The sequence below is a fragment of the Uranotaenia lowii genome, chromosome 2, assembly GCF_029784155.1.
Source record: "Uranotaenia lowii strain MFRU-FL chromosome 2, ASM2978415v1, whole genome shotgun sequence".
Classification (NCBI taxonomy): Eukaryota; Metazoa; Arthropoda; class Insecta; order Diptera; family Culicidae; genus Uranotaenia; species Uranotaenia lowii.
Genome location: NC_073692.1, coordinates 89,099,773 through 89,116,149, shown reverse-complemented (window position 1 = coordinate 89,116,149; position 16,377 = coordinate 89,099,773). Strand labels below are relative to the sequence as shown.

General features: G+C 34.1%; 1 protein-coding gene across 1 annotated transcript in view; it reads left to right on the top strand.

Moving 5' to 3' along the window:
* LOC129744364 (uncharacterized) overlaps positions 1–16,377 on the top strand; it is a 232,117-nt gene that overhangs the window by 167,628 nt on the left and 48,112 nt on the right. Inside the window, exon 2 of the mRNA XM_055736850.1 lies at positions 7,773–7,806. The gene's annotated coding sequence lies outside the window, so the exon portion shown is untranslated. The remainder of the gene's footprint in view (positions 1–7,772; positions 7,807–16,377) is intronic.

Sequence of the window (16,377 nt, the reverse complement as noted above, 5' to 3'; positions counted from 1 at the left end):
GTACTTTATATTACAAGAAAATGGACATTCAAACTTCAAGTGGACATTACAAAAATATATATCAAAATACCTCTCTGTTTTTTCCCCAGTTATCGTTTATAGTATCCTGTTAAAGCTCAATGTGGTTTCAGCTGCCCAAAAATAACCGTTTTACAGATATTTACGTTTTTCTAGATGATGTCTTGACTGTTAAAAATGCTCTATGTTTTGAGCAATGGCATTCAGCAGATCCATCGAAGCTAAATGAACATTTGCACACCTTTCTGTCCAGTTTCTATGACATGGATGAAATCCCTGATGAGTTTGAAGCAGAACTTTTTATACTTCTAAGCTTGAAAAAATCCTGAATATGCTTTACTATTTCAAAATTGAGAAACAAACCCTAATTTGGAATAAGCTTTAACCATATGACTTTTAAGACACTTTCGTGATTACGTATAAACTAATGGCGTGAGCAGTAGATTTTATCTCCAGATGCCCTTGTTTGCCCATTAAGCAGGCATAAAATGATTGTTATATAGGAACTTAAGACAACTTCGACCATTAGTTAGGTATGTTAACCTAAAATTATCAGAACAAATTTTTCATTAGTCTTTTTTTAAAGGGTGGTACAGACTGGCCGTTCCAAGAAAAAAGTTGATTATTCAGTTTTCTTTCACCTCAGATACTGGAAAAGGAGGACAAAAATACTGCAATGGAAGAAATATCTGAGGAGTTTTCCAGAATTCCAAAGGTTTTCAAAGGTTTTAAAAGGGTGTTTTAAGAGATGCTCCTCTAGCGTTAAAGAATCTGATATTTGAGCTTTAATTTTTTAACAAAATACTTACTTTCTTCATCAAAATTACGTGAAATGATATAACAAACATTTGGGACCAGTTTTGAATCAGAAAAAATAGGTTGGAAAACAAAAACTTTGATTTTGTTCAGTAAACCACACTTTTTCACACAGTTTCAAGTAGTAGATGGCAGCACTATCTTGCAGTTAAAACCAAAATTAGTCTCAATAATGATTTTCCAGGTTTATTTAGGCCCATATTCATCATTTTGAGATATTTTCCCATCACAGTTTTGTGGAAGTTCACGCTGCAGAAAGCTTTTCCAGATTTGCAAAAGAATCACCAGCACAAAAACGCACAACCATCAAAATTCCTGCTCATCTCAACTTCCAATTCAATTGCAAATCATACCAATAATACTGCTAGCCGCCTGGTCCATCAAGCTCCATCGCAAAGTAGGGGAACTGGGTATAAAATGCGCAGTCGGGACAAGATGCGCCACCATCAGTATTTCACTAAACAAACATTGTTCAACATTTCTGAAAATGCCAGTTTGTTCTTTTACACTTTTATGTGTTTATAAACATTTGTGGACCTTCTAAGCTTTCTTTATTGCGTAAATTTGACGAAAAAAGAAAATAATTTTTTTTGGGAGCTTTTCTTGCTATTTTTCAACTTTTCTCGTAAGGAATTACAACATCTATCAGCAAAACATTTACCTGGCATCTGTTCCAATGATGAGCATTGGTCTTGACAATCATCACACAACGAAAAATTTCCTTATTAAATTATTTTTTCTATTATTTTTATCGTTTTTTAATAAGCATGTCTAGGCAGGACAAAACGCGCCATGTCCGTTTATCTTTAAGCGTGTTTCATATTTGTTTAAATTTATATGCAGTTTTCATCACAACAATTTTAAGCATATTTATATGTTGAATTGATAAACATAACTTGAATATAAACAAATATATTTAAAATTCCTAAATTTAATGTAGATTTAATAAACTATTCACAAGAACGTCAGTATATCTGGCAGCACTGCGCGTAGCAATACATTTTTCCATCTGTGAAGTAGAAAAGAAGTGTTTTTACCTGGCAAACACTTTCGGAGGCCCTTGAATTAATAAACACTTATTTATCGTTAAAAGACGCGTTTGGTTACACACATATGCGCACTTTGCCCCAAACGAAATGGAAATCATAATTTAGAAGGCCTTTCACAATTTATCGATTTTTTATTTTTTTTTTTAATATATCTTTATTAGTACCAATTCATCATTACATTTATATTACATTTATACATTAAATTAGGTGTTCAGTTCAATAATGAACTTTCAGAGCCCTATAGTTTAATAATCACTAAAATTTATTTATTCGACTTAAATTTGCTGAGCACAATCAAGCATTTTTATAAAGGAGAACATCCTGTAGTGAAAAAAAAAAATATTTTAAACTAAAAACTAAAGCTATCCTAAAATTAAACTAATTGTAGAGAGAGCGAATCTCTGCGATGGAAGACTGCATCGATTTGCCTCTGAAGTTGGAGATGATTTTGTTGGCCATCTCTTCGATAGATTCAATGCCTGCAATCCGATGAAGATTTTCGGTGCTGTGCCAAGGTGGAAGCCGCAAAATCATTTTCAGAACCTTGTTCTGAATCCTCTGGATGGCTTTCTTCCTCGTTGCGCAGCAGCTAGACCAAATCGGAACTGCATACATTATCGCTGGTCGAAACACTTGTTTGTAGATAAGTAACTTATTACGCAGACACAACTTGGATTTCCTGTTGATGAGAGAATAAAGAGATTTAGTGTATTTATTACATTTAGATTGAATATCTTCAATGTGATTCTTAAAAGAAAGATTCCGATCAAGTGTGAGTCCCAAGTACTTCACGTGATCAGACCATTCTAAAGAAACACCATTAAAAGTTAAGGAATGATTTTCATTAGGTTTTAAAAAATTTGCTCTTGGCTTATGGGGAAATAAAATAAGTTGAGTTTTGGAAGCGTTAGGAGAAATTTTCCACATTTTCAAGTAATTCAAAAAGGAATTTAAATTTTGTTGCAATCTAATGCGTACCACCCGTAAATTTCGACCTTTGGCTGAAAGCAAAGTATCGTCAGCAAATAATCTTCTACCTTTTCCTTCTGGGACATCAGGAAGATCAGAAGTAAAAATATTGTATAAAATAGGCCCAAGTATACTACCCTGAGGGACACCAGCTCTAATGGGTATCCTTTCAGAGCATGAATTTTGATAGCTTACTTGCAAAGTTCGGCTAGTCAAATAATTTTGAATAATTTTGGTGAGATATACAGGAAAATCAAATCGAGCTAATTTAGCTACTAAGCCTTTGTGCCAAACACTGTCAAAAGCTTTTTCAATATCAAGAAGAGCAACACCAGTTGAATAACCCTCAGATTTGCTAGCGTTAATCATATTAGTTACACTCAAAAGTTGATGTGTAGTAGAATGTCCATGACGAAAACCAAATTGTTCATCAGGGAAAATAGAATTCTGATTAATGTGAATCATCATTCTATTCAAAATAACTCTCTCAAATAGTTTACTTAAAGAAGGAAGCAAACTAATTGGTCGATAACTTGAAGGCTCTGAAGCACTTTTTCCAGGTTTCAAAATTGGAGTTACTTTGGCATTTTTCCATTTATTGGGAAAATAAGCCAAGTGAAAACATTTATTGAAGATTTTAACTAAAAAATTTAAAGTGCTTTTAGGCAACTTTTTAATATGAATATAGAAAATCCCATCTTCCCCCGGGGCTTTCATATTTTTAAATTTTTTGAAAATCAATTTAAGTTCATCAATGTTTGTCTCACAAGAACTTTCAAACACAATTTGCTTAGAAAGAATATCATCAAATTCTAGGGAAATTTGAGCATCAATTGGACTTACAACGTTTAAATTAAAATCATGAGCAGACTCAAATTGTTGGGCTAATTTTTGAGCTTTTTCTGAATTAGTTAAAAGAAGTTTATCCCCATCTTTCAAAGTAGGAATTGGCTTCTGGGGCTTTTTTAGAATTTTAGTTAATTTCCAAAATGGCTTTGAGTAGGGTTTTATGTCCTCTACTGCTTTAGCAAAATTTTCATTACGAATGAAATTTAAACGACGTTTGATCTCTTTTTGAAGGTCGCAATAAATTAATTTCAAATAAGGATCCCTAGTTCGTTGAAATTGGCGTCGACGAATGTTTTTCAGTCGTATCAAAAACTGAAGATCATCATCAATTAAAGGTTGATTAAATTTATGTTTAACTTTAGGTATTTAAGCGGCTCTAGCATTGACTATTGAAGTTGTCAAATTTTCTACAGCCAAATCAATATCTTCTATTGAGTTCAATGGAACGTTTACATCTAAATTACGTTCAATAAAATTCATATATCGCTCCCAGTTAGCCTTTTGAAAATTAAAAGTTGATTTTAAAGGGTTTTCAATGGGACTTTGGGATAAAGAAAATGTTACTGGAAGGTGGTCTGAATCGAGGTCCGCATGAGTACCTAATTGACTACAATGCTCGCCTAAATCCGTTAGAACCAAATCAATTGTGGAGGGATTTCTAATTGAAGAAAAACAAGTATGCCCATTAGGATATTCAACAGTATAATAACCTGCAGAGCAGTCATTAAACAAAATATTTCCATTTGAATTTGATGAAATATTATTCCAAGATCGGTGTTTTGCATTAAAGTCACCAATAATAAAAAATTTAGATTTATTTCTGGTGAGTTTTTGTAAATCTCCCTTCAAAAAATTTTTCTGTTCACCGCTACATTGAAAAGGCAAATATGCGGCAACAATTATAATTTTCCCCATAGAAGTTTCTAATTCAATTCCAATTGTTTCTAAGACTTTTGTATTGAAAGAAGGAAGAAGTCTAAATTTGAGACGACTATTAATGACAATAGCTACACCCCCACCTTGTCGATCAAGTCGATCATTTCGTAAAATTTTAAAGAAAGCATTGCTTTTCAAGTTATTGTCTGGCTTTAAAAAAGTTTCAGTGATGGCAGCAATATGTATGTTTTGAGTTTTCAAAAATAAAAAGAACTCATCTTGGTTAGCCAGCAAAGATCTAGCGTTCCAATTCATTATATTTAAACATCTATTTGGATCCATGAGGGAATCGTAAAGTCATAATAATTTTGTTAGCATAATTAAAAGAAGTTTGGAAAGCTTCAAACATTGAATTTGCTTTCAACATAAGTTGCATCATTTCCATTAAATTTTGATGCAAAAATTTTAATTTTTCCTCAGTAATCTCACCCAAATCAACAAAATTGTTAGAATCAGAAGAGGAAGGAGAAGAAAAAGTATTTGAATTTCGGGGATTTTCCCAAGCCTTCGCATGAACGTTGAGACTTGGTTTTTTCCCATTTTTATTAGTTAAACCTGAAGAGGGCAACCCATTTTCAACCACCTCTGAGAACGATAAACAACGAGTCTGTGGCGCAGAATCAGTCCAGGTAACATTAAAATCACTTCGGGTATTACCCAGCCGTGATTCCAATGTAGGCCGAGGCTGACTACGAACAGGCAGGTTGTTTGCCGGTCTGACGTGTGTAGACGAAAAAGAGGAAGGAGGAGAAGAAACTTTTCTGGAAACTTTGGGGTTTTTCCTAGAAGCAACAATTTTTGCCCTAACGGGACAATCTAGAGAATTCGAGGAATGATTACCTGCGCAATTCGCACACTTAAAAAATTCTGTTTTTGGCTTATCACCATCAAAAAGGCATTTAGATTTTTCATGATCGAATGAGCCGCAAAACATGCATCTGGCATTCATTCTACAATTTTTAGTGCCATGACAAAAAGCTTGACAACGACGACATTGCGTAATATTTTGTAAAAAATTGGTATGGGATTTACGAAAAGGTTCAAATTTTACTCGACAATGAAACATAAGACGAGCCTTTTCCAAAATTTTCAAATTATTAACCTGATCCTTTTTAAAATGGATCAAATAAAGTTCAGGAGCAAAACCAACACTACTGGTATTATTCGTGTTGGTTCTTTTCCTCATTTGAATTACTTGAATTGGAGAAAAACCTAACAAAGAATTTAATTCATTTGTGATCTCATCCGGTGTCTGATCGCCGGTGAGACCACGAAGTACAACTTTAAAAGGACGATCACCTCTAGTGTCGTACGTAAAAAATTGGTGTTTTTTATTATTCAAATAATTTAAAATTTTTTGAAAATCATTAAAAGATTCCGCCAATATACGAGCAGTTCCCCTTCGACCGATCTGAAAAGAAATCTTCACATCCTTGACGGAAGTGACGATTTCTTTTCGAAAGGCATTGAAGTCAGGAATCGTGACCGTTATTGGTGGAATCTTTTCGTTTTTAAGAGTATAAGAAGAAGAAGAAGGTTTCTTAGTACTCTTATCAGAATTAAATGTGAATATTTCCTCATCACCGATGTTATGAAGGACATCGAATGAATTGGAAATTTCAACTTTTTTGGCAGATGGCCCTGGATTAGGTTCAGCAATCCGTTTTCTTCCGGCCCTTGAGCCGGCCGAAGACTTCCCCATGCTGGAAAGAAAAGAGAAAATATGAATAAAAGAAAATGAAAATAATTTTAGCACTGAAAAGTGCTGATTGAAATACAGGTAAGGAAAAAATAAATAATGTAAAATGTTCCTGCAGGTACACAGCAACGATACGATGCTCCGGCGTACGTGTTGACGGCTCAACGGTACAGATGGAAGTGAACAATTTATCGATTAAGTCCCCTTTTCAAAACTATTGTCGAATTTACTGGATTGCATTCTTCGTTTACGAGTAATTAAAGATTCTTCTTAACGTGGGCGTCTTACCCCCAGTTCCCCTATAACTTTATTCTGATAATCGGTCCAAAAAAATCACTTTTAGTGGCCTTGATGCAATTCTAATTTTTTTTGGATTTAGTGATCTTAGAATTTCCAAAGCGTTCACACGGTACATGTATTTATTTCTTGAACAAAATCATCCAGCACTCCCTAATTAATCCCAGATATTCGAAAATGGGCATGAATTTGGTTAAATGGCAAGATAGTGCTACCATCTATGACTTAAAACTAGAGAAATAGTGTTTGACTATTAAAAAACATTAGTATTTTTGAATTCCAACCTGCTTTTTGAATTCAAACTCAGCCTTAAATCTATTGTTCATCATTTTGCATCATACTTATGAATGTTAATGAAGAAATCAAGCAGTTTAATGAAGTTTTATAGCTCAAATATCAAATTCTTTAACGCTAGAGGAGCATCTTTTAAAACCCCCTTTTAAAACCTTTGGAATTCTGGAAAAATCCTTAAAATGCAGTTATCTATTCAAGTTAATCGTAGAAGCATTATTATTGACTTTTACACAGTAAATTTTTAAAAATAATCTTGTTTTTGTTGAAATACTCAAGTGGTGCTATTCTTATTTCGCACCCCTTTTTCACGTTTTTATTCCTCAACGCCAATTGCTACGTCCAAAAAAAGTAAACTTATGCTTGATTTATCCGTTAAGCAATTCAGAACAAACTGTGGAAGAAAATTTTCGTAAATTTCAATCATTCATATTTTAACAAGCAAAACACATAGTGGTGCTATTCTTATTTCGCTCATTGTATTATCAATTTTATTTCTTTTGCGGCCGGAGAATCACATTCTAGGTCGTCTTTCCATTATGTCTTCTAGACTTGTCTGCCAGATTTGCCTACTAACTTCTTCTGTCAGTATTTATTGGTGTGGCGCTTGCTTCTAAGTCAATATTATAGACTGTGTAATAAATAACTGCACTGTCCTCAATCAATGAACCAATTATGCCTTTTGGATGCGTGAGCTGATGTGATTTTGTTTGTTGAATAATGCAACTATGTTGTAGTGCAACTATTCCATAACAACTTTATGTCAAATAAAATTTTCATCAATGTTTTTTTTAATATTCAAAGGATGTAACTTAATCAACTGAATGATGTTTTATTTTTCTTTTCAGATATCAAGAGCAGACCTTTTTCAATCGATAAACGGTAAGTTTTTTTCTTCCTTTGAAGTGACTGGAGTTTAAACTTATAAATTTTTAATGCATTTACCAGAGGGTGTTGAGCTACAATCAAAGCCGAATGAGACAGGAATGAATGAATGGATATGATTGAGTTACCTGTTATTGGTTCAAAGTTGCCAAGCTAAGTGTTCTGTAGCGCAACGTTTTTAGTCCATTGAGTATTGCATAATACCAGACTGAAACCTTAAGTAATTTTACATATAGTCAAGATTAGACCAGACCAAACTGAACGCCAATTTAAAAAAAACTGAGTTATCTATTGCAGCGGATGCTAAACATGAAAAACTATCTATCCAATAAAAATCAGAAATAGGGAATGTTAATATTTTGAACATTTAACAATAAAATATACTTTATTTTATTGCTTACTGTCGTTCAGAACGCAACTGGTAAGTTAAAATCACAGCTGTTCCGCATTTCAAAAGTGCGAAATTTGTAAGGCTCGGTTCACTCTGGCTCAACGAAAAAAAAAATTTTTCAAGCATCAGCCATACTCTTTGTGTGCTGCTCGTAAAGCGCGTATAAGTAGGCTCCTGAATTTAAAACAAATTGCCCAGTCAAATGATAGTGCTAGCAATTTAGAAAAAATGGATTGACCGGAATGGACTGGGTACAAACATATTGCTATTAAAATTCAGTTTTCTGCTAAATGTGTAATCGGAAATCGGTCAGTATAACCTCGACGGTTTTATAAGAGTCTAAATGGGATGATAGAATGATTAAAAGAGATATCTGATGAAATGGTGCCAATTGGTAGGGCTGTGAACTTCGAACTCGATTTTCTCGAAATCAAGTTTATGGCGTTCAGTACGGTCTGGTTGAATCCCGACATGTGATTCAACTTTTTTATTGTCCACATCACATGTTTGTTAGACGAAATTGAAACACTCAGATTGTTCTACCAGGTTTTAAACGATCAATTAAAACTTCTATACAGATTTCGGAAAAAAAAGTTCTCGGAAACATTTTGGCAGTTTAATTTACTGCCAAGCCAAATAAGCGCTTCGAATCATTTGGACATTCCGAAAACCAATTCGCTTTCGGAAGAAGCGAAAAGTGATATTTAAAAATTAATACTTCACGTACACTGTCGTCGCGGCAACTATTATAACGTGTCCCGCGAAAAGCCTCAATATAAACATTGGAGCCCACACGTGAAATGCGAACCACGTGCCACCGCACACCACCATAAAAAGTTGCATCCACCGACACAGTCCATCCACAGGTTGGCTTCGTTACCTCATCAGGAAATCGGATTAACGGAATTGAATATTTATTTTCAGCTCGAGATAAATTATATCGTGTCGTGATTAAATTGGAATATTCAAATCGAATTTCCGGTCCTCACTGTACGAACCTATAACTGTTTGTGTAAGAGTGTGTGTTTGTGTAGATTTTTTTGAATCATATAACTTTTGCTGCCTCTGAAGCGGAACAATTGGAATGTATCGCTAAATTATATTTCATGTTGCCTTTTATCCGGTAACAGCTGTCTCTGTAAACGTGTGCCAGCCGACTTTCCCTGCTGTAAGAGCTGCGAGCCGGAAGATTAAAAACTGGATTCCGGAATTGAGCGTGTTGAAAGCTTAAATTGACGAACGGATGACGCGGTTTGAATTTATTTGGAAGTGTTTCTCTAAGTAGAATATGGTAAATTATTTTTGTATCAGGTTCTTATAAAAGGATTTTTCTCTGAATATGTGCTATGATATACTAATCACATCGATACAACAAATACGGCTTACAAACTTCTATTTCCAATCAAATAGCATAAAAACGGATTTTTTTATTCTGACTGTACATCCGAAATGATTCTAATATAAAATGGATTGAATCTCATTAACTCGAAAACGTTGATCCAGAATACTTTTTCCTCAGATTGACAAATATCCGGGATCAAACTTCAGAATGAACCATTCCCCAGAATGAACCATTTATTTAGCAGAATGTTTTTTCCTTGAATGGACCAGTTTCCACTATTTTCTTCAGAACTGACGCAACTCTAGAATTTTTCATACAGTATAATCATATATTGTATTTTTTATTCCAATTAAATTTAAATTGTTTAGTTTTATATGGCTTTTAGAACCCAATTTTTGGAAGATGTAACAAATATCGATTTTTCCTTTTCCCCCCTTTAATTTATCCGAAAAACCAAACAGGGGGAAATAAAAAATGTTTTAATTTTGCTAAGGAAATAACGATGGATGAATCGAAAACTCAAACTATATCAAGAGCTTGAACAATTGAAGATATCTGAAGATATATCGCCTTTTTTAATTTTTTTTCATTAATCTGATTATTAAACTCATTGTATTGTAAATGGTCTGCAACTTCATCTAATGCAATCTTTTGTATAATTATTTCCATTATTATTTTTTTTATAAACCATTGGAAATGGTCTGTCTAGAGGAAAAAAAATTATGGTACAGGAATTTTCCTGGCGAATAAATTGAAAGGAATTTTTTTCTAAGAAAATATTTTCGAGGAAACGGAGTACGATTTTTAAGATGCATTTAGAGTTTTTCTAAATACATCATTTAGATACTGATAATTAAGAATTGTAAGTGAATTTTTTTAAGCAAATTTAACACACATTTGAAATAACTTTCGATTCGGACATTGATACTGAAGTTTTTTTTAAATAAGATTCCAAATCACAAATGCAAATATTCTATTTTTATAATTTTTCCGTTTTTTGCCATCATTGTTTTTTTAGGATGGTTCAGCGTTTTTTTTTTAGGGTGGTTAGGGGGGATGATTTTTTTTCTAAATCATACATTGGGAACTATCCTCGTTGGTTGGTGTTATTGAACTGAACTGAAAATAAACACCATTAAACTGAGGTGTCATTTTTTAATTTCTCACACCCTGGTGTTTAAAAAGCTCCGTTTTGTTTGTAAATTTTGTTCGAAAAAATCAACGTCATTTTGGTTTCTTCTTTTGTTATGTTTTTTTTTTATTTTGTTTATAGTCGTTTTGTCATCTTTATGGCATTTCGCGAGTTGGCGGATCGTTATTGAAAAACTTATCCGGTACAACTGTGTTCGATGTTTACTCTTTTGCTAGAGCTCACGGGCATCGGCTCAGGAGACAACAGAGCTATTGAGCCAATTGAGCTGTATCACAAACCAGGTTTCTTCTTTTGGTTTCATCAACTTTGTCAAAGATCGTAACTTCGTATCTTATCAGGCAAATAAGTTGCTAGCTGTTGAATAGAGGTTTATCTTTTGGCATTGAAAAACAATCAATTCAACTGCCAACACTGCTGTTCCCTAACGAAGTATTTATTCAAGAAAAAGTCATGCAATACCTCGCTTGACACCAGCAGTGATTTCAGTTGGATTGATTTTTTTTTAATGCTAAAAGACACAGTCCTTATAAACAGCTAATAACTTTTTTGCCTGATAAAATACGAAGTTACAATTTTTGACAAAGATGTTCAGCGAAATAATTTAAATCCATTTATCAATTCATTTGGTCAACGTCAAAAGCTTTACTGAAAACCGTGCATAAAGCCCGGACAGAATTTTCACGATCAATTGATTGTTGATGTACCACACTTAGCGCGATGTTATGATGTTGAAAGACCCACGAAGCAAAGGATCACCTAAACATTTCACAGAAGAGTGAAACAGCTGATGTTTACAGCAGTTAGATATAAGAACAAAGAACTAAGAGCATGTTCACTGGTGTTGGGAAAAAGTAGTAGAAATTTTGACATTTACGGCATATTTTGAAAATTTTGCCATGCAAAACCATTTTCAAGATCTGTGGCTTTCTAGTTTTTTTACAACACAAAAATAGCAATACTCCTGTCACATACGTTTGAAATAGAAACAGTGTTGTAAAAAAATACAACGCCCCAAGATCTTGAAAACATTTTTGCATGATAAAATTTTCAAAATGTCAGAATTTCCACCACTTTTTCCCAACACCAGTGAACTTGCTCTAAGAAAAACGGCATCCAAAAATCACCATTTTATAAATAAATTGAAGCATTTTGTTCAAAATTGCCGGTAGAACCAGTCGTATCGTAAAAGTTGTTTGATGTAGAAGTTGTTTTAAACCAAATTAAGTTGTTCTTTTTGTGTATATAGATAATCATTTATCATTATTTTGTGAATGATGTGAAACCTCGTTCGGAGTTATTACTTACCGCGGCAGGAGAAATCGTCATCAGTTTTTCCCGATTTAAATATGGGAACCAAAAATGATTCTTCCATACCGCAGGAAAAACACCTCATTTCAATGATGAGTAAAACTGGTATACACAACTTATTAACGATTTTTTTTTTCAAAGAGATGGAATAATTTCAAAAAGCCCGGGTTCTTTTGTGCTGTCTATCAATGAAATTATTTTCTATATTTCCTCTAGGGAGATTAAACCTACTTTTATTAAAAATTTTGAATCAGAAATATAATAAAAAAAATAAAGTATCGCAATCCTGATATGAAAAGCTAGTGTACACACATTGATAAAAGTCGGCGAACAGAATACTTATTTTATGTGAATTATGATCGTCAGTTCTGCCTAAGTACATGCGAGATTTTTCCTCTTTGTGATTGGGTGGAAAACTGTTATTTTTTAATTTCGTATTTACACATAAAAAAAGTTTTTTGGGTTCGATTTGGTGTTTTGCTCTTGTTTAGCACTATAATTTTCTACGAATAAAGTATTTACGCAGGTCTCTAGTCAGTTCAAAGCTGCTTGATATTCTAAACTATTGCATTGGTGCGCGAAGGATTTACTTTTAAGTTTTTGTGGGCCTTCTGCTTTTAGTTTCTCAAATGTTCAAGCTCTTTTGTAAACCTCGTAACACCTTATTTTAATTTATTGGGACATATTCGTTTAAAGTGTTTTTTTTAATATTTGTAAAAAATACCCATTGATTTTCGATAGGCTTGCCAATCAAAAGATTGTAATTATGTTTTAATTCTATTTATGTTTGTGTGAAAAAAGTCTTGCGTATCTGTGTACTCGGAATTATCAGGCCTTTTTTTTGGACATATGATTGAGAGATTCGTTATATCCAAAAAATTGCAAAAGAATGGATTTATTTTCTTCGTCAATAAGGAATTGAAAATTTGGTTGATTAATGTTTCCATAAAGGTGAATTTTGAATTCGAGTTCAAAGCGTCTGGACATTTCGGTAATGCTCGATTTAATTTTTTTTAACTATTTGAAATGGCTTGTTCTGGAGGGAAATAAACCGCCCCGAAAATATTCGTTTCGTTAAATTTAGCGCATGGTACAGCCTATGCTGCCACAATGGTCTCAGACATTGATTAAGTATAGAATTTATGATTATATTATCAAGTATTAAGTATCTACATCATAACGATTTGGCGACCAAAAAAAAAAGTTCAATACATGTAACATTCGTCATCCAGCCTTTTCCGGTTTTTTTAATCTTCCAGACTTTTCTGAGAACAAGTTGGAATCTCTGATCACCACCCATTGACTCGGGATGCACATGGTCGACTGCATCAGTCCTTATAAAATAGATTGGAATTGAACTGCTGATGTAATCTTTCTACGTTATCTTAAGAGCAAGTTCACTGGTGTTGGGAAAAAGTGGTAGAAATTTTGACATTTTGAAAATTTTACCATGCAAAAATGTTTTCAAGATCTTGGGGCGTTGTATTTTTTAACAGCACTGTTTCTATTTCAGCCGTATGTGATAGAAATATTGCTATTTTTGCATCACAGCATGCGAAAATAAAACACTTGTTGTAAAAAAACTAGAAGGTCACAGATCTTGAAAATGTTTTTGCATGGCAAAATTTTCAAAATTTGACGTAAGCGTCAAAATTTCTAGCACTTTTTCCCAACACCAGTGAACTTGCTCTAAATGCATATTTTTTTGTGCCCTTTCAGTGCATGCAAAGAAAAACTTTGCCACATGAGGAGTAGGCGACGGCCGTTTGTCATCGCACGCGTATTTTTTTTTTTTTGCTTTGCTTATAATGCCAATAATTTTTGTGTTTTAATTGAGTGAATAACTCCAAACTGAATAAGGGGGGGGGGGGGGCGGGGGGAGGTTCAAAGAAAATCTAAGTGTTCGTAGAAACTATGAAGTAAGTGCTTAAAAATTTAATGGGTTGGGCCATATTTTATTTTGGCCCCTCTCCTTGAAGTCGGAGCAGTTTGAAAGAATTTTAGAAACCCTCTCCTTCCTTAAAAACTCTCATAAACCAAATTTCACATCGATCGGTTCAGTAGTTTTTGAGTCTATAGGAAACAGACAGATTCATTTTCACTTTGTTGAAAATCGCTACTGGAATTTGTTGGTTTGTTCAACCAATTTTGTTTAATTTAAAAAAAAAACAAAAACATTTTGTCGATAAAACCTTACTAAATATCTTTCAAAGTGTAATCCGTTAAGCAAACTTCCAGATACGTAGAATTCTGAGTTACAAAGGATAAATTATGTCTCCGGCCAAAATGTATTTGCTGAGTGCGGTGCTTTCTTTCAGTGATCACATTCAACACACACATGCAACTACTTTAACAGCCACAAATGGTCACATTTTAAGTAAATTTCATTGTATTTGTGCACTGAATGGCCCCTTGGAATGAATCTAATGGGATCTTATACGCTTTTTACTCCACTTGTCCATATTTCAAATATGTACGCCAATCATACCCCATTTGTGCTCGGCATGATGTAACTATTCCAATCTGACCTTTCGAGAGCCTTACAACATACGTCCGTTACGCAACTTGGGTGAGGATCCATCCTATTTGATTTGATTCAACCCAGCAACGCAGAGAGCCAGCACCGGAACACAGGGTCAATTCATCTGGATTCTGCTTCAGTCCACAAACATTAAAGAGGATGAGAGTGTGGACTGGAGACAACTCTCCACGTCTTCTTCCATCCTTCCAACTTTCCTCTTCGTTCTTGTTGATCCAAGAATCCACATTTTATGTATATGCGTGCAAATGTAAGCGTACAGAAAGTAGAATTTGATATATCCCTTAGCGGAAGAGCATAATCTACCACTTTGGGTGCGAAAACCCGAACGCCTGACTGTGTATAAGTGCGTTTGTGGGCTTGTACGTGTGCCGGTGTCCCTGTGTTTGTCTGTGTCTGTGTGTGTGACTGTCCTTGCTGAGCTGTGAGTTCGCTGCCATCTGCACAAATCCTCAATTCATGGGCGTGCGGGGACCAGGCAATGCGTCTCCTTAATACATATTTAATGGGCTTGTCTGTGCATGGATTCCTCCATGGATGGGTCAACTCGTGGTGGTCGCCAAGAACTGGTGGATAGAACAAAGGCCGCCTCGTCGGAACAAACCGAATTCCGGAACGGGAAAGACAATCGGAGAATAGTGACACGAGAAGAAAAATAAAAACCCAGCAGGCCCAATGAGAGAGCTGCTGGTAAAAATAGCCAGAGAAGCTTTTACCAAATGGGCCCAAACCGGAAGGAAAGAGGAAATTTTCGCTTTTTGTCAAATCATGAATGAGGGATCAACTATCAGTGCGTTGCGAAGCATTTTTTTTTTGTGAATTCATGTAATCCATGAAGAATTCGTTTGGCAAATTGCGTACCGAAATAAGTGATGAAGAACTATTTGATACTGAAAACTTCTAAAAAAAGAGGAATGGAAGAGTCTTGTGGAGTCTTCTAGCAGAGTTAAATTGTTAAGCTAAAGTGATAAACTGAAAAAAAAATAAGTGCTTCAGGTTTGAACTGATCCCAAGCCTTTCAAAAATCCAGTGCCAATTTGCGTTCAATCTGCAAAGTTGGTTAGAACTTTTCTTAGGGATGTATACAAGGTATATGAAATACCATAAATTAGCTTTTTTTTTTCTTGAAGCTTCAAATAGATCAAATAAGTTTATTTTTTTTTATTTACAAATGTTTTTATTAAGGCATTTCACTTATAAAGTTTTGATTTGCCGGGATCAAATAAGTTTAATTTTTTGCTTAAAATCTTTCAGTAATCTTATTAGCTAACGGTATTCTGGGGACATATTGATCACACTTAAAGCCTTGAGAAAAAATATAAGAAACCATACGACAATGATGAAAGTTATTACGAACAAAGTGGATTTTTAATGATCTTCAGTTTTATGTTTTTGCCTTTCTTTCAGAAAGGTTTAGTTATCGGTCGATTTGGGAGATCATTAATTATGGGTCTTAGATATACCTTTATAGGTACCTATCGTATCAACTCGACAAGTTCAGACGATGTCTGTGTATTTGTGTGTATTAGTGTGAATTTTTGTAAACTTTTTTTTACACGTTTTTTGCGAAACTGGGAAGTACAATAAAAATGATTTTTATCTTAACAAAATGATTTTTTTTCTTCTTCAATCTATAAAAGAAAAAAAAAATCAAAATAGTTTGAAAAATAAATTTTCATAGTAAATATCATCAAATCATCACTCCAAAAAACGTGTCAATTTGGCTTGCTAGCCACAACCAGCAATCACTTAAATCAAAATTATCGTATATATGACGTCATATACACGATGGGCGCGCTCGCTGTGTATAGTGATAAAAGTTACAACCTCCACTC